This window comes from Rhineura floridana, chromosome 11, assembly GCF_030035675.1.
Source record: "Rhineura floridana isolate rRhiFlo1 chromosome 11, rRhiFlo1.hap2, whole genome shotgun sequence".
Classification (NCBI taxonomy): domain Eukaryota; kingdom Metazoa; phylum Chordata; class Lepidosauria; order Squamata; family Rhineuridae; genus Rhineura; species Rhineura floridana.
This window is the reverse complement of record NC_084490.1, coordinates 36,475,245-36,497,809: the sequence shown is the minus strand read 5'-3', so window position 1 is coordinate 36,497,809 and position 22,565 is coordinate 36,475,245. Positions and strand designations below refer to the sequence as shown.

General features: G+C 40.5%; 1 pseudogene; it reads right to left on the bottom strand.

The window, feature by feature from the left end:
- Positions 1–256: 256 nt before the first annotated feature.
- On the bottom strand, positions 257–16,016 carry LOC133367981 (olfactory receptor 10A4-like; annotated as a pseudogene).
- Positions 16,017–22,565: the final 6,549 nt, after the last annotated feature.

Below are 22,565 nucleotides of genomic sequence, written 5' to 3'. Positions count from 1 at the left end.
CCAATCATATGGATCACTCCCCCCTCCCATTATTCAGGGAAAAAACTTACCATCCTACCTGCCTTACATTGAAGAAATTTACGTTTGTTTCAAAACACTAACCATGAAAAATCTATTCATAGGGTTGCCAAAAGTCTGGATCGACTTGAAGGCAATCTATTTCCATTTTCCATTTTCAGAATTTCAAATTTATATCTTTACTCCACAATGGATTTTGAAGTCTGAAATGTTCTGGTCATGTTTCTGAAGTGGAAGTTTAGGGTATGATTGCATTCTTACACGTTACGCTGGATGGAACTGTCAGAAAAGGGGAGATATAAATTTGTTAAAGAATAAATGGATGCATTAGCAGATGTTAAATGTGTGTGGGGTTATGTGTTTAGTGTAGTTTGTTTAAAAAGAACAAACTTATTTTGATATATAAAACACATGCCTTATTGGAAAAAAATAAAATAAAATTTCCTCCTTCACCCAGCCACCTCCCCAAATCATCCTTACTTTTCCTGGAAGCTGTAGCAAAATTTATATATTTTAGCTATGGAATTAATTTTAGAAGTCTTGATGATTTCAGTAGTCACAAGAGTGATCTGTGTGGATGAATCGCAGACCAGAACTCCACAGCTGAAATATTTGTAGTTTAGTCCCCTTCATGTACTACACGTATGATGTATGAAGGAGCAATCCGGAATCAATGACCTGCCCTAGCTTCAACCCAAATGTTTCTGCACTGAGTAATAATGTATAAAAATGGGAATTCCTGCATATGAACAGCTGTAGGGGCCTTATGCACATGTAGATTCTCCATATACTAATCAGGACCGCAGCACAGAAATGTTAGCATTTTGTTAGTTTGATTTTTTTTTTGTAAATTGTATTGTTTTTATTTGTATTTGTATTTTTATTTGTGTGTAAGCCACCTTGGGGGCCTATTTGGCCGAAAGGCGGCTTAGAAATAAACCGTAACATAACACAATTGGACATTCCAGTTGGGAGGAACCCTATACTTTAGAAACTGTTGCTGCATAGATGTTCCTCTTCAGTCATCTACACTCACTACGTGGACACTGGCTGGCAGCATGGTCCTGCTCCTTGTTTGAAAGCATAAGAGGGACGCACCTCACCTCAAAAAGAATTCTTGTCCATGAAGTCAGCTCAGCCATTCTGTTGTAATTCACCAAATATTAAGTAATCAAGGTGGTATACATGCGTTTGCAAAACATCCCTGGAAGATTCTTATTGCATGTGAATGTCACATGTCATTGGGTTGGATCCAGATGAAGATAGTTGCAATTTATTTTCATTGAACTCAATGGTCATGACTAAGTCACAACTAACTTTTTGCATTTATTTCAGTGGGGCCTAAGCATGATAATTGGTTTTAGGAAAATACTGTATGCAGCCAGCCCTCTGCTAAAACTACAGTCCCATTAGGCAGGGGCTCTGTAAAGTAAAGAAGTAGCAAATAATGCTTTCTCCCAGCAAAGATAATGGATGTAGTTGTTTTTTACACCCTTATCCACAACACGTTGCTAAGTAGGATTATTTTGTAATTTATTATTTATTCATTGCACACATAGATAACATGGCAATGGTATAATTTAATTACAATATAAATATGAATAATAAAATGTGTTAATTTCTTTTAACTTTTCAATCCTTTTTTATGTATTTCAGAACCTCATTCAAATTGATATATTCCAAACATGTGGATTACTCCCCCCTCCCTACACTGAGGAAAAAAATGTACCCATCCTGCCTTCCATATATTGAAGAAACACAAATTGGTTTCAAAACAGTAATGATGGGTGGACAAACAATTGTGTCCCCACAGATTAATTAAGGGAACTGATTTTCTTTTCCAATACTGACTTATTAAACTTCATTCTTATGTTGATAAAGAAATAAATTTCCTGTTTAGTAAAAAATTATTTTAAGTATCCCAAAATTATCCATACACAATCTAAGGGTGTAATTTTGCCTATTGTCTTCATCACTTTTGAAATAATCTAGAACCACGTTACTCTCTCACACAGAGACACACATGCAGAGAGAAAGAGAGAGAGAGGGGGGGGGAAGGAGAGTTATTTAGGGAATCTTACAGATGATAAAGAAAAGTAATAATGTTAGTCTGTAGATCAGACATTGGAATGTACTTCATGCAACATACCTGTTCATAGGTCAAGCCTGGAGATCTGATCTATTAGTTCAGGGTATGTGTCAAGAACCAAGAAGTCAAACACACATTATAAGATCAAAACACTCTCAATAAACTCCTGCCATTGGAGACTATGCTGGAAAAATAAATGGAGAGAACAGCCATATAATTTGTTCAGCAAAAGATCGGAGGACAAAATACAGACAATTCCCCAACAGTTTACCTGCAGTTATAATTGGATGCATTATTTGTTCAAAGAAATCACCACCATGCCACAGTTTGCTGATATATCCATTCATCCTCTCACAGGAATATAGACTTTAAAATTATTATTATAATTGTGTTTCCCTTTTGTATATTGATGTGCTCAAATAATGCACAGAGGGAGCTATTTTTATTTGATGGTGTCCTTGTTTACTCACATTCAAAGAAAGACAGTGATGAAGTATTTTGTGTAGCTCTGCCTTTAACAATGGCTTGATCTGAGCCTGCTCCACGAGCTAGAGGAGCCTGCTCCACGAGCTAGAGGGAGCCCCAGCTAACAAAGCATCAAGGCGAGTTAAGCAGCAGAGCGAGGAGGCCAGGGCCCCCCACTCTGCCCGTCTGTTCCCTGACCTCAACTAAACCGCAGTCTCCAACCCATTGACGTAATAAACCTTAAACAAAACTATGCAGGTAAGAAGCCAGCAGGGGTGTGGGGGCTTTCCAGTGTTTTGCACCACCTGCAGCATGTACGACTATCTGCCTGTTGGACAGAAGTCGTGGGTGTGCTCTCGGTGCAATGAGCTCCTGGCTCTCCGGGAACGACTTCATTTCCTTGAGGCCAAGGTGGCGGACCTGGAAAAGCTGAGAGAGGCAGAGAGGTGTGTGGAGGAGGCCTTCAGGGACGTTATAGCTGTGTCCCACTCCAACGATGATAGCTCTCCTGCTATCATGGACAACGATGGTCCCGGGGAAGGAGAGCATCCAGCTGAGGAAAAGGGAAATGATCCCTTAGAAGGGACCCATTCCTTGGGGGATGAGCAGCTATCCTCTCGTGCCGAGGATATATCTCCAGGGGCTGGAGGGATCCTTGTAGTGGGTGATTCGATCATTAGGAACATAGACAGTGGGGTGTGTGATGGGCGTGTAGACCGCAAGGTGTTTTGCCTGCCTGGTGCGAAGGTTGCGGATATCGCCCGTCGTTTAGATAGTTTGGTAGACAGTGCTGGGAAGGAGTCAGTGGTCGTGGTGCACGTTGGCACCAACGACATGGGGAAATGCAGCCGTGAGGTCCTGGAAGCAAAATTTAGGTTGCTAGGTAGGATGCTGAAAGCCAGGACCTCCAAGGTGGCTTTCTCTGAAATGCTACCGGTTCCACGCGCAGGACCAGCCAGACAGGCCCAGCTTCGCAGTCTCAATGCGTGGATGAGACGATGGTGTCGGGTGGAAGGGTTTGGATTTGTTAGGCACTGGGGAACTTTTTGGGACAAGCCGGGCCTGTACAAAAGGGACGGGCTCCACTTGAACCAGAATGGAACCAGACTGCTGGCACTTAAAATTAAAAAGGTGGCAGAGCAGCTTTTAAACTGACTGAGGGGGGAAACCCGACAGGAGCTGAGAAAGGTCTGGTTCGGAATAAACCTCCCCCTGGGATAAAAACCAAAGAAATGATGAAATTTTAAAAGGGGTAGGCCTAGAAGTAGGCATTGTGAGAGCAGGGGCACAGGATATAAATTCAGAAGAGCAAAATTACCACAGGCCTAACCACAAGTGCCAAAGACACTTGAAGAGAGACACTGCTTACAGGTGCCTGTACGCTAATGCTAGGAGCCTGCGAACCAAGATGGGAAAACTGGAGTGCTTGGTCTTAGAGGAGAGCATTGATATAGTGAGCATAACGGAGACCTGGTGGAATGGAGAAAACCAGTGGGATACAGTTATCCCTGGATATAAACTATATCAGAAGGACAGGGAAGGACGTATTGGTGGCGGAGTCGCTCTATACGTGAAAGAAGGCATTGAATCCAGCAAGCTCGAAACCCCAAAAGAGGCAGACTCCTCCACAGAATCGTTGTGGGTGGTGATACCATGCCCCAGGAGGGACTTAATACTGGGAACGATCTATCGTCCCCCTGATCAAAATGCTCAGGGAGACCTTGAGATGAGATATGAAATTGAGGAAGCATCCAAACTAGGAAATGTGGTAGTAATGGGTGACTTCAACTACCCGGACATAGACTGGCTGCATATGTGTTCCAGTCATGACAAAGAAGCAAAGTTTCTAGATATTCTAAATGACTATTCCCTAGACCAGTTGGTCATGGAACCGACCAGAGGGACAGCAACCCTGGACTTAATCCTCAGTGGGGACCGGGACCTGGTGCGAGATGTAAGTGTTGTTGAACCGATTGGGAGCAGTGACCACAGTGCTATTAAATTAAACATACATGTAACTGGCCAATTGCCAAGAAAATCCAACACGGTCACATTTGACTTCAAAAGAGGAAACTTCACAAAAATGAGGGGATTGGTAAAAAGAAAGCTGAAAAACAAAGTCCAGAGGGTCAAATCACTCGAAAATGCTTGGAAGTTCTTTAAAAACACTATATTAGAAGCTCAACTGGAGTGCATACCGCAGACCAGAAAAGGTACCGCCAGGGCCATGAAGATGCCAGCATGGTTAACGAGCAAAGTCAAGGAAGCTCTTAGAGGCAAAAAGTCTTCCTTCAGAAAATGGAAGTCTTGTCCAAATGAAGAAAATAAAAAAGAACACAAACTCTGGCAAAAGAAATGCAAGAAGACAATAAGGGATGCTAAAAAAGAATTTGAGGAGCACATTGCTAAGAACATAAAAACCAACAACAAAAAATTCTATAAATACATTCAAAGCAGGAGACCATCTAGGGAGACAATTGGACCCTTGGATGATAAGGGAGTCAAAGGTGTACTAAAGAACGATAAGGAGATTGCAGAGAAGCTAAATGAATTCTTTGCATCTGTCTTCACAGTGGAAGATATAGGGCAGATCCCTGAACCTGAACTAACATTTGCAGGAAGGGATTCTGAGGAACTGAGACAAATAGTGGTAACGAGAGAGGAAGTTCTAAGCTTAATGGACAATATAAAAACTGACAAATCACCGGGCCCGGATGGCATCCACCCGAGAGTTCTCAAAGAACTCAAAGGTGAAATTGCTGATCTGCTAACTAAAATATGTAACTTGTCCCTTGGGTCCTCCTCCGTGCCTGAGGACTGGAAAGTGGCAAATGTAACGCCAATCTTCAAAAAGGGATCCAGAGGGGATCCCGGAAATTACAGGCCAGTTAGCTTAACTTCTGTCCCTGGAAAACTGGTAGAAAGTATGATTAAAGCTAGATTAACTAAGCACATAGAAGAACAAGCCTTGCTGAAGCAGAGCCAGCATGGCTTCTGCAAGGGAAAGTCCTGTCTCAGTAACCTATTAGAATTCTTTGAGAGTGTCAACAAGCATATAGATAGAGGTGATCCAGTGGACATAGTGTACTTAGACTTTCAAAAAGCGTTTGACAAGGTACCTCACCAAAGGCTTCTGAGGAAGCTTAGCAGTCATGGAATAAGAGGAGAGGTCCTCTTGTGGATAAGAAATTGGTTAAGAAGCAGAAAGCAGAGAGTAGGAATAAACGGACAGTTTTCCCAATGGAGGGCTGTAGAAAGTGGAGTCCCTCAAGGATCGGTATTGGGACCTGTACTTTTCAACTTGTTCATTAATGACCTAGAATTAGGAGTGAGCAGTGAAGTGGCCAAGTTTGCTGATGACACTAAATTGTTCAGGGTTGTTAAAACAAAAAGGGATTGCGAAGAGCTCCAAAAAGACCTCTCCAAACTGAGTGAATGGGCAGAAAAATGGCAAATGCAATTCGATATAAACAAGTGTAAAATTATGCATATTGGAGCAAAAAATCTGAATTTCACATATACGCTCATGGGGTCTGAACTGGCGGTGACCGACCAGCAGAGAGACCTCGGGGTTATAGTGGACTACACGATGAAAATGTCGACCCAGTGTGCGGCAGCTGTGAAAAAGGCAAATTATGCTAGCGATAATTAGGAAAGGTATTGAAAATAAAACAGCCGATATCATAATGCCATTGTATAAATCTATGGTGCGGCCGCATTTGGAATACTGTGTACAGTTCTGGTCGCCTCATCTCAAAAAGGATATTCTAGAGTTGGAAAAGGTTCAGAAGAGGGCAACCAGAATGATCAAGGGGATGGAGCGACTCCCTTACGAGGAAAGGTTGCAGCATTTGGGGCTTTTTAGTTTAGAGAAAAGGCGGGTCAGAGGAGACATGATAGAAGTGTATAAAATTATGCATGGCATTGAGAAAGTGGATAGAGAAAAGTTCTTCTCCCTCTCTCATAATACTAGAACTCGTGGTCATTCAAAGAAGCTGAATGTTGGAAGATTCAGGGCAGACAAAAGGAAGTACTTCTTTACTCAGCGCATAGTTAAACTATGGAATTTGCTCCGACAAGATGCAGTAATGGCCACCAGCTTGGACGGCTTTAAAAGAAGATTAGACAAATTCATGGAGGACAGGGCTATCAATGGCTACTAGCCATGATGGCTGTGCTCTGCCACCCTAGTCAGAGGCAGCATGCTTCTGAAAACCAGTTGCCGGAAGCCTCAGGAGGGGAGAGTGTTCTTGCACTCGGGTCCTGCTTGCGGGCTTCCCCCAGGCACCTGGTTGGCCACTGTGAGAACAGGATGCTGGACTAGATGGGCCACTGGCCTGATCCAGCAGGCTCTTCTTATGTTCTTATGTTCTTATTAATAGACTATGACAATTATCTACATGTTGTAAAAAGGTTCATCTGCTAGTTTCTGTACAAACTCATTGTTAACAGCATAGTTACGAAGGACAATTGGCAAGTTGGCACTAAGCTATAAAGACACTCTAACCTGTGGATATATCAAGGGCAGAACTCATCAAATACAAGATTGGTTGTGCTATCTGTGACTCCAAGTGTTGAACCAGAAAACGATGGTTTGGATTTGGAGTCAAGCTTAATTTGAGACTTTATGCTCAACATTTAGAGCCCTGTTTAGATGCAGAAGAAAACAGTGGTGTGTGAATCACCTTCTGTGATCAGCAACTATTAAGATCATTCTGAATAGTCCAGGTCTAAAGAAATGTCTGAAGATACTATTCCAGTATCTTTGTACCTATTGTCCACATCTTATGAGATTTGTTGGAGCCAATGAGAAGAAGTGTTAAGACCACAACAAGCAACATTCTGATCAATGAGATTTTGGTCCAGGCCCTTCTGTAGAACAAAGAAGATGTCACGTGTTGCAACAATTTCCAGAGGGGTAGCCATTTTAGTTTTGAGGAACAGTGGGAGCCAGTGCTGTTGGCAGGGCTTACAAAATCTCTGCTTGGAAAAAGCTCCAGTGTGGGCCATGATTTAGTTATGAAAATGTAGAAAATGAATTTCAGAATATAAATGTTTCTTTCATGACTCATGAGATGTATGGGATAGACCTGTGGTATATGTGTGGGAGGGGGCTGTGTTACAACTTTGCACTAGGCCCCCCAAAACTATTCATTGTGCCCTGCCTGTCAGCTGTATTTCAAGCTTCAGCTCCTAACTGCTCTAGCTCTAGCTATGGGACCTTCAACCCTAGGTTACACCTTTGCTGGGGAGAGACAAACAGTCTTATTACTTGACTGCTTCTGTTCCTTTAGGTGGTGATTCAGGAAGAGAATATTTTTCTAGTTCTATCACCTGCTAACATCTACTCATCAAGTTGCTCCGAAAATAGCATTGCAGAAGATGGTAAAAATAGTGGCAACCTGAGAGACTGACTAAGCCTCCTAGGGGTTGGGAATTGGATCCAGCCAGCAGGCCAGATCATTATCTCCCCCATCCACCACAGACCAAGTTTCACAGGTGAGTGGGGATCCATACCATGAATTGTAACTGATATGAAATCTAAAGGCAAAAATAATCATTTTCAGATATGGTATGCTTCCTTCATGGTATCACTACCAACAACTAAATGAAATAATCAGATATCGTTCTGGAGCTATTTTAGTTTAAATTAGCTGGCCCAGTAGCAAATCTGCAAGGTAGATGTTAGCAGTTTAGCTACTCAGGAAAGGGGGTTATTTGTGGGGGTTCCCTAGGTCTGGGTTGTTCTCCCCAAGGTTGCTCATCTGGCACCAAGATTCGTTTCTTTTAAGGCACTGAGCAAAGACATTTTCTTTTTCTAAGATATTTAAGGATCTGTAATTGCAGAGTATTTTATCTACTACTGCTTCCCTGTTTCTAACTTTCTATTGTTTTTACTGCTGTCTTGCTTGTTTGGTTTATTAGTTGGATTATGTTCACCCCATTTTTCACAGTGGAAAGGAGCTCCATGGTTGTAGTGCTTTGGAAGGAGGTCCGTGGAGAATAGCGATGGGATTTGCTGGTTCAAGAACATTATGTTGACCTAACAGGCTGGTATCAATTGAAGCTCATTCTTTGTCCACTAGCCACTGCTTATAGCAATGCACTCCCCCCCCTCACAGAATTATTCCTATTAATAGAAATATTTTATAGGCAATATCAATATATTGAACAGAAATATCAATAAATGAAAAGAGATATTGATAACATTATTGTTCTTAATGTCAGTATCTTACAGGAGGATTTATTGGTTTATTTTTTAAGTTTATATCCCACCCTTTCTTCCAATAGGGGCCCAGAGTGGCAAACAAAAACACTAAAAGCACTTTAAAACATCCTAAAAACAAAATACTTTAAAACATGTTAAAACAAAACATATTTTTAAAAGAACATTAAGACACAAACTGGGATAAAGTTTCTATTTAAAAGGTGCCAAAAAGTTAACGAGATGGCTCCGTCTAATATTTAAGGGGAGGGAATTCCAAATTGTCGGTGCCGCAACACTAAAGGTCTGCTTCAAATCTTCTGCAGACCTTCTGACAAGATGGTATCTCCAAGACACTCTCACCTGTAGAGTGTAGTGATCAACTGGGTATATAAGGGCTAAGACGATCATTTAGGTATCCTGGTGTCAACTTGCACAGGGCTTTGTACACCAAAACTAGAACCTTGAACTTGGCCCGGGAGCTAATGGGCAGCCAGTGAAATTCTTTCAGTAGTGGGGTAACATGTTGGTGATACCCTTTCCCAGTGAGCAGAGACGCTGCCACATTTTGCATCACCAATGGCAGCCCCACATACAGCACAGTACAGAAATCCAGCCTGGAGGTTACCAGTGCATGGACAACAGTGGTCTGGCTATCCCTGTCCAGAAACAGCCACAACTGTTTTACCAGCTGAAGCTGATAACAGGCACTCCTAGCCTTGAGGTCATCTGGGCCTCTAGTGACAAAGACGGATTCAGGAGCACCCCCAGACTATGAACCAGTTCTTTAAGAGGGAGTACAACCCCATCCAAACCTAGATAATTGACCAATTATATGAACTCAGAAACCACAATCTACAACAGCTCCATCTTGCTAGGATTCAGACTCAGTTTATTGGCACGCATCCAGCCCACCACTGAGTCCAGGCAGCAGTTCAGGGCTTGCATGGCCTATCCTGATTCAAATGTTACAGAGAAATAGAGCTTGGAATATCAGCATACTGCTGACAACTCATCCCAAATCTCCTGATGACTGCTCCCAAGGGCTTCATATAGATGTTAAACAGCATGGAGGATAAAATGGTACCCTGTGGAGGCTGAAAGACAATCATCCAATGCTATTATTTGAAAATGATCCTGGAGATAGGACTGGAACTACTGTAAAACAATGCCACCAATACCCATTTCACCAAGTCAGCTCAGGAGGATACCATGGTGAATGGTATCAAACCCCACTGAGAGATCAAGTAAGAATAACAGGGTCACACTACCCCTGTCCTGATAAAACTTATCCATCAGGGTGACCAAGGCTGATTCAGGCCCATAACCAGGCCTGAACCCAGATTGATATGTGTCAAGATAATCTGTTTCATCCAAGAGTACTTGCAATTGCTGCACCATAACTCTCTCAATCACCATCCCTAAAAAGGGCGTATTTGTGACTGGGCTGTAGTTGTCACAAACCAATGGGTCCAGTGTGGGCTTTTTCAGGAGTGGTCAGATCACTGCCTCTTTCAGGGCAGCTGGGACCACTCCCTTTTGCAAAGATGTATTAACCACACCCTGGATCTACTTGGTCATACCCCTTCAACAAGCTTTCATAAGCTAAGAAGGGCAAAGGTGAAGAGGGCACATTGCTAGCCTTATTGTTGGAAGCATCCCATCCACATCATCAATGTGATTTTTCAATTGTGGCCCCCACCCTATGGAACTCCCTCCCAATTGATCTCCGCAATGCCCCTTCTATGATGAGTTTCTGCTGGGACTTGAAGAGCAGGCTCTTCAGGCAGGCTTTTGGGGTGGGCTAGATTTTATCTTCATTGTGTTTAGATTTTTAATGTCTACCTATTGTATGTCTACTTTGTACGTCGCCCAGAGTGGCTGGACAACCAGCCAGATGGGCGACTGATAAATTCAATAAATAATAAAAATAAATAATAATCATCAGACTGTAGATGATGGAGTTTAACATGAGTGTGATAACTATGTAGGAGAGAGAGAGGGTATTTTTTGTATCTGGTGAGTAGGTTGATTTAGGTCTGAAGTAGGTAGCTGTGGTTGTACCATAAAACAAAGTAACCACCGCAACATGAGATAAACATGTAGAGAAGTCTTTATGCCATCCCTCTACTGATATCATGCTTAAGATAGCGATGATGATGTGAACATATGTGAGCAGAATCAAGAGAAGGGGAACATAATGAAGAGCACAGTGGCTGTGAGAACTCAATTTCTTTTTTTTTTTTTTTTTTTGTGAAGTCAGCAAATTTTATTGCCAGATGTATGAAATTTTTTTTTTTTTTATATATATAGTTTTTATTCAAATTTTTCCAAAAAACAAACAAAACAAAGTAAGAAAAAACATAACAATACTACAACAAAAAATAAAAATAAAATGGTTGACTTCCGATTTGTCACAGATCAGCTATAAGTATATAATATACATCAAACCTGTCCCTTAATATGTACATACAGAATCCCTTTTCTCCATAAGCTGTCTTAATTAATCATCAAATCCCAGTATCATCATTTTATTTTGATCTTTCGACAAAAAGTCTAAGAGAGGCTTCCAATCCTTAAGGAATGTATCTGTCGATTTTTCTCTAAGTAAACACGTCAATTTATCCATTTCTACTAAGTCCATTAATTTCAGTAGCCATTCTTCCATTGTTGGTATTGATTCCATTTTCCACTTTTGTGCATATAATAATCTTGCTGCCGTAATCATATATAATAATATTCTTCCATATTTCTTTTCTATTTGTTTATCCATAAAACCCAGTAAAAAAAATTCTGGTTTTGACTGAATATTTATCTTTAAAATTTTTTGCATCTTCCTACCTATCTGTGCCCAGAATAATTTCGCCTTTTTACATGACCACCACATATGATAAAAAGATCCTTCTTGTTGTTTACATTTCCAACAAACATTAGAGACATTACTATACATTTTTGACAGCTTTTCTGGAGTCATGTACCAACGGTACATCATTTTATAAAAATTTTCTTTAAGATTATAACATAATGTAAATTTCAAGCCTTTTTTCCACATATTTTCCCATTGATCCATTTGTATGTTATGACCAAAATTTTTTGCCCACTTTACCATGCACTCTTTTACTTGTTCTTCCTCCATATCCATTTTCAATAAAAGTTTATACATTTTTGCAATTATGTTTTCATCATTTGTATACAAACCTATTTCAAAATCAGATTTACTTATTTCAAACCCATACATTTTCTTGTCCATTTTATATCTTTCTAACAATTGTAAATAGGCAAACCAATGAAAACTATATCCTTCCTTTATCAATTGTTCTCTCTCTTTCATTGTGTATTCTCCATGTACATTTTCTAATAGTTCTTGATAAGTTAACCATTTCTCTTTTCCAGACATTTCTCTTCTATAAAACGCTTCTTGACTTGAGACACATAATGGTATTTTCGAATAAAACCTTGGTTTGTATCTATTCCATATTTTCAACAGAGAACGTCTTATAAAATGATTGTTAAAGTCTACGTTTACTTTTACTTTGTCATACCATAGATATCCATGCCATCCCCACTTCAGATTGTGTCCCTCCAAATCCAATAGTCTTTTATTCCTCAATAAGATCCATTCCTTTATCCAGACTAAACAGCAGGCAGCAAAATAAAGTCTCAAATTTGGTAATCCCAGTCCTCCTCTTTCTTTAGCGTCTTGAAGTAATTTAAATTTAACTCTTGGTTTTTTTCCTTGCCATACAAATTTAGAAATATCTTTTTGCCATTGTTTAAAAGGTAAATCAGAGGATATTATAGGTATTGTTTGAAACAAAAACATCATTCTCGGTAATACATTCATTTTTATCACAGATATTCTACCCATTAATGACAGTTGTAGTTTATCCCATCTTAGCAAGTCTTTCTTAATCTCTGTCCATAATTTTTCGTAATTATTATGAAACAGCTTTGAGTTTTTATTTGTCATGATGATGCCTAGATATTTCAACTTTTTTTCTATTGTAAAATCTGTCTTGTCCATTAACTCTTTCTGTTCCCTTAAAGTTAAATTTTTCACCAACATCTTTGTTTTTTGATTATTGATCTTAAATCCTGCTAACGGTCCAAATTCTTTTAATTTGTCCATCAATATATGAATTCCTTCCAAAGGGTTTTCTAGTACAATTATCAAATCATCAGCAAATGCTCTCAATTTATATTCTTCTTTTTTTATTTTTAATCCCGAAATCCTTTTATCTTGCCTTATATCTCTAAGCAGCACTTCTAAAACCAGAATAAATAAAAGGGGAGATAATGGACATCCCTGTCTTGTACCCTTTTGTATTTCACATGAATCCGTTAAGTCTCCATTAACAATTATCTGGGCCTTCTGTGATGTATAAATCGATCTGATCCATTTTATAAAGTTGTCTCCAAAATCCATTTGCTCCAAAACCTGGAACATAAATTTCCAATTCAAATTATCAAATGCTTTTTCAGCATCTAAAAAAATCAAAGCTGCTTGTTTATCATTTCGTTGTTCTAAATATTCCAACACATTCAAAACATTCCTGACGTTGTCACGTAATTGTCTTTTAGGTAAAAACCCTGATTGATCTTCCTGAATAAATTGTTGCAATATTATTTTCAATCTTTCAGCCAAAATCATTGTAAAAATTTTATAGTCATTATTCAGTAGAGATATTGGCCGATAATTTTTTGTTTTAGTTAAATCTTGGTCCTCTTTAGGTATTAATGTTATATTAGCATTTTTCCAACTATCCGGTATCTTTCCCTCTTGCAAAATAGAATTCATTGTAGACTGTAAGGGTAGCAAGAGTTCTTCCTCCAAACATTTATAATACATTGCAGATAGCCCATCTGGTCCTGGCGCCTTTCCTAATTTAATTTTATTTATAGCTTCAGATATCTCTCTTGACGTAATAGGGCCATTAATAACTTGTCTCTGAAAATCTGTAATTTTCGGCAAATTCTGTTTAGATAAATACTCTTCTATTTTTTCAGATGGAATTTCTTGACACTTATACAATGTTGAGTAATATTGATGAAAAATCTTTTTGATTTTTACATTATCTGTCAGCGTCTCATCTCCTTCTTGTATCTTTAAAATAATATTTTTTTGACGTTCTTTTCTTAATTTATATGCTAACCATTTCCCAGGTTTATTTGCAAATTCAAAAGTCCTTTGTTTAGCAAAATTTAATTTCCTTTCAATTTCTCTAACTGTCAACATTGATACTTGCTTCTGTAACATTTTAATTTGATTTACAATAGAAACTTTAGCTGGATTCTTTTTCAATTCTTCCTCTTTTTGTTTTATTTCTTCCAAAATTAATTGCATTTTCTGTTGTTTCTTTTTTTTTAATTCAGAATTACATTTAATAAAGTATCCCCTCATAAATGCCTTACTAGTATCCCAAACAATATTTTCACTTGTTCCTTTATATAAATTATATTCAAAGAACTCCTTTAATTTCTTCTTACATTCTTGTACTACTTTATCATTCTGTAATAAAGATTCATTTAGTCTCCATCTAAATCCAAGATTTTTTTTTTTTAAAGTTAATATCACAGGATTGTGGTCCGAAAAAGTTTTTGGTAATATATCCATTTTAAAAATATCCTTCGCTAAAATTTTTGACATCCAAATCATATCAATCCTCGAAAATGTTTTATGTCTTTCTGAAAAATAAGTAAATTCCTTTGCATTATCATTTATATATCTCCAGGTATCCACCAATTCTAAATGTTCCATGAGTTCAAAACAAATCTTCGGTAATTTACCTTGTGTCTCTTTGATATTTTTTTCAGAAAGCCTATCAATTTTTGGTGAGATTACCCCATTCCAGTCACCCATGACACACCAATGCTCATATGAAAACTCTGACAATTTTTCCATAAGTCCTGTATAAAACCTTGTTTTATCTTCATTGGGGGCATAAATACCCACTATCAAAATGTTTGTACCTTGTAAAGTAATTTCAACCCCCACAAATCTACCACTATCGTCCAATAATACCAATTTAGGAAGCAATTGTGGGTTAATATAGAGAACAACTCCATTTTTTTTTTTTGGTCCAGCTGAAATAAATTCTTCACCCAAATTTTTACAAATCAAATATTTGGAATCTTTCTTCTGAATATGAGTTTCTTGTAAACAAATTATATCCAATTTTAATTTTTTCAAATAATGAAACACTTTCTTTCTCTTCTGCGCCGTGTTGGCTCCATTTATATTCCAAGTTAGGTATTTGTAATCCATCCATTGAGTGAGAACTCAATTTCAAACATGTAAGTATCTGCACAAGCCAACTCTAGCACAGGGGACTGTCACAAAAGAAATGATTTACTCTCTTAGGCCCGCAAAATGGCAAGCTACATATCCATGTGGTCTGTAAAGTGGAAACAGGGAAGCCTGAGAACCATGATGCAGCAGCTAGCTGGAAGCAGGCCCTTTAGTTCATAATGTATAGATAGTGTAATGGATTACAGATGGCAACGTAACAGTCATATGCCATGGCAGCAAGAAGGCAACACTCAGCTGCACCAAAGAAGAAGGAGGAATACATTGGTGTGGCACAGCCAGGATAGGAAATTGTCTTGTTCTTCATCAGGAAGGTGGCCAGCATCTTTGGGATTATAACCAAATTGAAGCAGATCCCTATGGCAGAAAGGTTCCTGAGGAAGAAATACAATGAACTGTGGGGTCCACGGTTGTAACAAGAATGATGAGGACATTTCCAGTCAGAGTTGATTGCATAGATGAGATTGAAGATAACGAAGACAGGTAGCAGAAGCTCAGGGTGATTGGAAAAGTCAATAAGAATGAATTCTGTAACGCTCGTGTGATTGTGAAATTCTTACCCCTTTCTACAAATATTGTGTGGCCCTTCATTTCACCCCTCCCCCTGGGTGGAAAACATCTGGGCAAGTTTATTGGCAAAGCACTGTGAGAAACCAGAAAAAACTGTGATGAACTAGAATGGTGAGGAGTCCAGAAACCAAACCCTGTGAGGAATGGTTGAAAAAGGTGGGTGTGATTGTTTAGTCTAGAGACAAGGACATTCAAAAGAGACATGACATCTGTCCTCAAATATCTAAGGGGCTGCCTTATACAGTAAGGCCCCTCTCTCCGGCGCTTTTCTTCTCGGTGCTTTGCTAATGCGGCGGTTTTCAATTCTATCCATACTCCATATGTTCGGCGCTTGTTCCGTTTTTGAGGCATTTTGGCGGCATCATGCGTAGAGCTTGGAAAATTGTCAGAATACAGAGAGACGCTGAGTGCACAAATTGATGACGCCCAACACCCTTCTCAGATTCAGCTGCTGAGCTTGTCATCAGAGCTTGGAAATGTTCCTTTTTTAAACTACAGTTGGACTTATTTATTTATTTATTTATTTTATTTTATTTATATACCGCCCTAAGCCCGGAGGCTCTCTGGGAGGTGTACAAAAAGATAAAAACCAGCACAATATATAAATACAATAAATACAATAAATCAAGAAACAAAACAAACAAACAACAAAAGAACCAAACAACGTCCAAAATACAAAAATGCTGTTAAAATACACTTTAAAATGCCTGGGAGTATAAAAAGGTTTTCACCTGGTGCCGAAAAGATAGTAGCGTCGGCGCCAGGCGCACCTCATTGGGAAAACTGTTCCACAGTTCGGGGGCCACCACCCTCTAGTCACCACCCTCCGAGCTTCTCGATGGGATGGTACTCGGAGGAGGGCCTTAGATGTTGAGCGCAGTGTACGGGTAGGTTCATATTGGGAGAGGCGTTCTACCAGGTATTGCGGTCCCATGCCGTGTAGGGCTTTATAGGTCAAAACCAGCACTTTGAATCTAGCCCGGAAACAAATAGGAAGCCAGTGCAGACGGGCCAGAACAGGTGTTATATGAGCGGACCTTCTGGTCCGCGTCAACAATCTGGCCGCTGCATTCTGGACTATCTGTAGTTTCCGAACAGTCTTCAAGGGCAGCCCAACGTAGAGCGCGTTGCAGTAGTCCAATCTAGAAGTTACCAGAGCATGAACAACTGAGGCGAGGTCGTCACTGTCCAGATAGGGAGTTGTAGTTCAAAAGAGGAATGTTTCCAAGCTCCGAGAAGGGCTTTGGGCACCATTTTATTGTTGGTGATTCAGTCTGATTCAGCATTTGTGTGCTCAGCATCTCTCTGTATTCTGGCAATTTTCCAAATAACACCTGCATCAGCCTCAACTCACTCCTCAGCACCGTGCCAGGAGACCCGGCAAAGATAAAAGTGCTGCAGCCAACATTCAAAGATTTTAAGGTAAGCAATGTGTGTGCACCGAGTGAGTGAGAGAGAGAGAGTGGTGGGGCGGTGGGAGGGCGAGCGGGTAAGGGGGGATGAGCGAGGGAGCCAGGGGAGGGCGAGCAAGCAAGCAAGCAGGCAGGGGGGAGGGTGAGCAGGCAAGGGGGGATGAGTGATAGAGCCGGCGGAGGGCAAGCGAGCAGGCAGGGGGGAGGGCGAGCGGGCAAGGTGGGGGACAAGTGAGGGAGCCTGCAGAGGGCAAGTGAGTGAGCGAGCAGGCAGGGGGGAAGGTGAGCAGGTGAGTGGGAGGACAAGCCGGGGAGCTTGATTCCTAAAATCAAAGGCAACTCTGGACTAGGCACACAAGTACCATCACAGTTCAAAGACATATTCCAGCCAGACAAAAGCACTTGAGTAGGGTGTGGAACAATGTTGCTGAGAGTTGTGGCCTGGTGAAGAATGTGACTGGGGAGAGTTCTGGAAGCCAGAAAGAAAGGCCTGTAGGTCCACACTTGGCTCACAGGCCTGTCGTTCTCCACATCTGTTGTATTATTTAAAGTAGGGTTTTATTAAAGAACAACTCTTACATTTTACATATACCAACTTTTCCATTTACAAACATTACAACATAATTCACCTTAAGTTGTAATAACCCTATACCTGATATGTTTTATGTTATAACACCCCCTTCAAAGTATGAACTAACCCCCTCTCCCTCCCACCCTCAATCCCCCTGAGAAAAGTGGAACTAATTGCATAGTTTTTTAAAGAAAAAAACTTAAAGATATATGTTTTGCTGCGGCCGACAAATGTCCTTGTAAATCTTGATCTGAGGCATATGTAATAAACTTCTGTGGCGCAGAGTGGTAAGCGGCGGTAACGCAGCCGAAGCTCTGCTCACGGCTGGAGTTCGCTTCCAACGGAAGGAGGAAGTCGAATCTCTGGTAAAAGGGGTCGAGGTCCACTCAGCCTTCCATCCATCCGTGGTCGGTAAAATGAGTACCCGGCATATGCTGAGGGGTAAAGAAAGGCCGGGGAAGGAACTGGCAATCCCACCCCATATATACGGTCTGCCTAGTAAATGTCGCAAGACGTCACCCTAAGAGTCAGAAACGACTCACACTATAAGTGCGGGGGCACGTTTACTTTATATAGCATTGAAGTTGTCTCTTTTGCAATCCTCGAGATATGTGAAGTGATTTTCTCTAATAAGGCCATGTTCCATACATTTTTTATCCATGCCAGTTTGTTCAGGTCTTTTAATTCTTTCCACCTTTGAATCACTGTCTGACGTGCTGCCAGAAGCAGTAAAAATATCAATTCTTTAATTGTAATATTCACATTCTGGTCTTCAAATATGGATAATAAAAATAACTCAGCAGAACATACAATCTTTCCCCCTGTAATTTTAGAAGTTCTCTGTGGACCTCCTCTCAAAAAATCTAAATTCAGGAGCAGGTCCACCGGAGATGAAAATATGTTCCTTTTCCCTGACACCCTCTCCAGCAGGCAGGATTCCTTACAGATGTAAATTGAGCAATCTGAACTGGAGTTCTGTATCATTTATGATATATGCTTAAACTCATTTCTTTCAAATTAGTAGAAACCGACATAAATGTTTTTGATGTCCATAATGCCTGCCACTTTTTATCCTCTATTTTAATTGTAATATCATCCTCCATATTTGTTTGGGGAAAAGAGGAGGTCCTATTTGAGTATCCACTAAAATTTTATAACAGTTTTACTATCCCTTTCCCTGTCAAACCCTGGTTCAGAACTACCATTTCAAATTGTGTAAGTGACCTCGTTTGCAGATGGGGCAGCCCCCAGCCTCCTCCATCTGATTTCCTATAATATATTTTCATTGCCATTCCAAGATTTTTTAAAAAAACACAAATGAATTTAAGATTTTTTGCCATTTCCAAAAGACATCCTGATGGGAGGTGACGGGAGAGTTTGAAATAAGTATAAAAATCTAGGTATGCTTTTCATTTGAAGAACTGCCTCCCTAAAATTGATAAGTTTAATTTACTCCATTTACTAATATCTCTTTTCAAGTTCCTAATTAATAAATAATAATTCATATAAAACATCTTAGAGAGTTTCCTGGGAATCTGAATCCCCAGGTATCTAAATGATGTTCTGCACATACATAATCTTCAAAAAAAGTACAAACTTTCAGTTGAATCTTACTTAGGATGACATCTATAGAACATAATAGTAGATTTTTCAAAGTTTACCTTTAATCCTGATATTTGGGCAAAAGTATCCAATTCCCTTTTAAGTGCTACTATAGAGTCCTGAGGTGTGCCCAACATTAATATCATATCATCTGCATACATAATAAGGTGTTTTTCTCCCTCTCCCTGGTATCCAGTTATATTAGGATTTGCACGTAATCTATCTGCTAAAGGTTCCAGGGATAGGGCAAAGAGCAATGGTGACAAAGGGCAGCCCTGTTTTGTTCCTCTTCCTATACAAATCGATGGAGCATTAATATTATTCGTATGACCAATTGCCTCGTTTTCAGAATATAATGTGGTAACTGCTGAAATATTTTTTTCCTATTTGAAAGCAGTGTAAGGCTTGTAATAAATATGGCCATTCCAAATAATCAAACTCTTTAAAAACATCTAATGATAACAATGCAAGGGGGTGATCATGTTGCACAGAGTGATAAGGTACATTTAAAACTCTGCATATAGGGCCTGAAATATGCCTTCCGGGTTTCAAACCTGTTTGGTCTAAATGTACAATATGTGCAGCTATTCTGTTTAACCTAACGGCCAGAATGGATGTAAACAATTTCTGATCTTGGTTCAGGAGAGTAACCGGATGGGATGCTTCCATTTGGGTACTATCTTTCCCTGTTTTGGGTATTATTCTTGATTCATGCCATATGTTTGGTATTTGACCCTTAGTCCAAATTGTTGCCTGGCTGCGACAATGGACTGGATGAGAACTAACAAACTGAGACTCAATCCTGACAAGACTGAGATGCTGTTGGTGGATGGTTTCTCTGATCGGATGGTGGATATATACCCTGTCCTGGATGGGGTTACACTCCCCCTAAAGGAACAGGTGCGTAGTCTGGGAGTCATCTTAGACTCTTCCCTCACACTTGAGGCTCATGTAGCCTCGGTGGCCCGGAATGCGTTCTACCAACTTCGGTTGGTAGCCCAGCTACGTCCCTATCTGAGTAAGGAGGACCTCTCATCAGTGGTACATGCTATGGTAACCTCGCGTCTGGACTACTGCAATGCGCTTTACGTAGGGCTACCTTTGAAGACGATTCGGAAGCTACAGCTAGTGCAAAATGCGGCGGCCAGACTGCTAACAAGAACTAAGCCGTCTAAGCATATAACACCTGTTCTAGCCCATTTGCACTGGCTTCCAATATGCTTCCAGGCCAGATTCAAAGTGTTGGTACTTACCTATAAAGCCTTATACGGCACGGGACCACGATATCTGTCGGAACGCCTCTCCCGATATGAACCGGCCCGTACACTATGGTCTACTACGAAGGCCCTCCTCCGGGTTCCGACTCATAGGGAAGCCCGGAGAGTGGTGACAAGATCTAGGGCCTTCTCAGTGGTGGCCCCCGAACTATGGAATGGTCTCCCCAAGGAGGTGCGCCTGGCACCGACACTATCATCTTTTCGGCGCCAGGTTAAAACATTTCTCTTCTCTGAGGCATTTTAATTCCTGTTAATTCTAAATTATTATATTTTGATTTTAGACTGTACAGTTTTGTGTACAGTTTTGTGTTATTTTTATTGTATTTTTAATGTTCACCGCCCAGAGAGCTATTGCTAGTCAGGCGGTATATAAGCTTAATTAATTAATTAAATAAATAAATAAATAATATTAAATAATCGAACCCAATTTGTAATAATTGATTTCTCTCTCTTATAGGCCCCCTCTTCCCACTTTTGGATCAATCTATATTTGTATCACAAACCATATATGATTCACTAGAAAAGAACATAATGCTCGGAAAAAGAGAAAGGAGTAGAAAAAGAGGAAGGCCAAACAAGAGATGGATTGATTGCATAAAGGAAGCCACAGACCTGAATTAAAAAGATCTGAACAGGGTGGTTCACAACAGATGCTCTTGGAGGTTGCTGATTCATTTTGTTATGAGCACGGGGGGGGCTGGAATGGATTATTTCTGTGGGTCACCTTTCCAGCCTCTGACTTGGAATCCTATGCCCAGGAGGCTGGCTCTGCTATCCAGATTAATCTCCTTTGTTAATCAAATAGAGTGGCCAGGTAGTTAATGGGCCTATTTAGTTGACCCGGCAACTGGTGAAAGGGGCTAGGAAGATCCTTTTGTCATTTTAAACTCTACTGGAGGAGAGTCTCTCCCCCCACTCCTGGGCTGGGAGAAGTGTGTTTGGAGTTTTTAGTGTGTGTTCAAGAGAATGGCTGGGGCTGCAGGCATGTAGAGAGGCTATCCCTCCGCATCACTGCTATAGGATACCCCTGCACCCAGATGGAAAAGCTGGTTATGAGACTGCTGATGCCTTGAACCCCTCCATCCTAAGCTCAGGTTGGAATGTGTGTAAATAAATAAACCATATTTCATAAAGACACCGCAATCTCCACTGACCTTCTTTCCAAAGGAAACCAAACCCTGGAGAAGTGCAGGGACCCCCGAAATCTCACCACTCAGAGATTGGGGGAGGCGCACAACAATATGGTCGCCATAAGTCATAGTCAATTTGAAGGCACATAATAACAAACAAAAATAGGGCCTCTCTTCCCCCTTGTGGATCAATCTATATTTGCATTGCAGACCATATTCAAATATCCCCCTATAATAAAGCTAATGTCTTTTGCAAATTTGGTTAACTTTTTTTAAAAAAAAAATACATAAAAAAAGAGAATGAACGTGTGTTTGGAGCATACACTGATGTTAATGTAAATAACCTACCCTCCAACAATCCTCTGACAAAAATATATCTTCCATCAGGGTCTCTACAGCTAGCATGTAAATGAAAATCCACACAGCTTGCCAATGCAATACCTACCCCATGAGAATGGGAAGACCCCCTTGGCTACAAATTGTTCACCAACATATGAATGGAAAAGCAAACTATTATTACAACCCGCTTTATATGTTTCTTGTAAAAAGATTACGGATGGTCTCTGAGCATGTAAGAGACCTTCCGTCTCTTAATAACATCCCCTAGTCCTCTAACATTTAATGTTACTGTTGAGCCTCCGCTTCCCCATGAGGGCAGGGAGGGGGAAGACATGAGTTTCAGGTTTCCCAGCTATCAGAAGGTGTGGAAGAGCCAGGAGTTGTTGAGTCTCAGCAAGACCTTGGGAGGGGGAGTGAGCTTGACTACGAGCCAGTTCCCACAGATGGCACGGTGTCTGGAGAGTAGAGCGCACTGCCCCCAGACCAGGGGGAGGAGGCAAGGGAAGATGCTTCAGAGGGTGCGCTAAACCCCCCTGTGCCTAGCGGCTCCCGAGATGCTTAAAGTGCATCACCACCCCCT